Genomic DNA, 1,058 nt, shown 5'->3' with positions numbered 1-1,058 from the left:
AAAAAGAAAACAAATAAAGAAAAAATATAAAAAAGAAAAAAATATATATATATTAGACAAACTAGTTAAAAAACTTTAAAAAAGAAAAGGGTAAAAAAAAATTAACAGAAGAAAGAAAATAAAATTAAAAAAAATTTAAATTAACCGCAAGACTAAAGAATCATGGGGAGAAAGCCATGAGTTCCATGCTTTGCTTTCTCTTCCTCTGGAATTCTGCTGCTGTCCTTGGTAGGTGAACTTGGTCTTGGCTGGATTTCTTGTTGATCTTCTGGGGGAGGGGCCTGTTGTAGTGATTCTCAAGTGCCTTTGCCCGAGGCAGAATTGCACTGCCCTTACCAGGGGCCGGGCTAAGTAATCCGCTCAGGTTTGCTTTCAGGAGCTTTTGTTCCCTAAACGTTTTCCGTGGAGTTCCAGAGGATGGGAATGAAAATGATGGCCTCTGAGGAGCCAAGAGCTCAGGGCCCCACTCCTCAGTGCGCCCTCAGAGAAAGGAGCCCAATCACTCCTGTCTCCCTGGCCTCTGGCTGCGCTCTGAGCTCACCCAGCCTGCAACCCGTTCAAGGTAACCCCGAGATGAGAGCTCACTCCTGGGCTCTGTCTCTGTAGCTGACTTCCCCTGTTTTATACCTGCGAGCTCTTCAACACTCAGACAACCCCGATCCTTCTGTGACTCTGCGTGACCTAGGGCCCCGCTGGCCCCATGTGGGCTTCAACCCGGTTTAGCCTCTGGAGCGATGTCCCTCAGTGGAGCAGACTTTTAAGTCCTGATTTAGTGCTCCGTTGCTCTGCTGCTTGCCGGGAGCCTGCCCCCACCCCTGCAGTCTATCTTCCCGTCGCTTTGGATTCACTTCTCCGCCAGTCCTACCTTTCAGAAAGTGGTCGATTTTCTGTTTCTAGAATTGCTGTTCTTCTTCTCTTCAATCTCCTGTTGCATTTGTAGGTGTTTGCAATGGTTTGATAAGCTATCTAGTTGATCTGCTACCTGATGTAGTCTCAGCCTGCTACTTCTCTGCTATCTTGACTCCAGAGATCTAGATCTTTCTTGTTTTTCAATGTAG

The sequence above is a fragment of the Martes martes genome (genome assembly GCF_963455335.1).
Source record: "Martes martes genome assembly, contig: scaffold_131, whole genome shotgun sequence".
Lineage (NCBI taxonomy): Eukaryota > Metazoa > Chordata > Mammalia > Carnivora > Mustelidae > Martes > Martes martes.
This window is presented reverse-complemented; position numbering follows the sequence as displayed.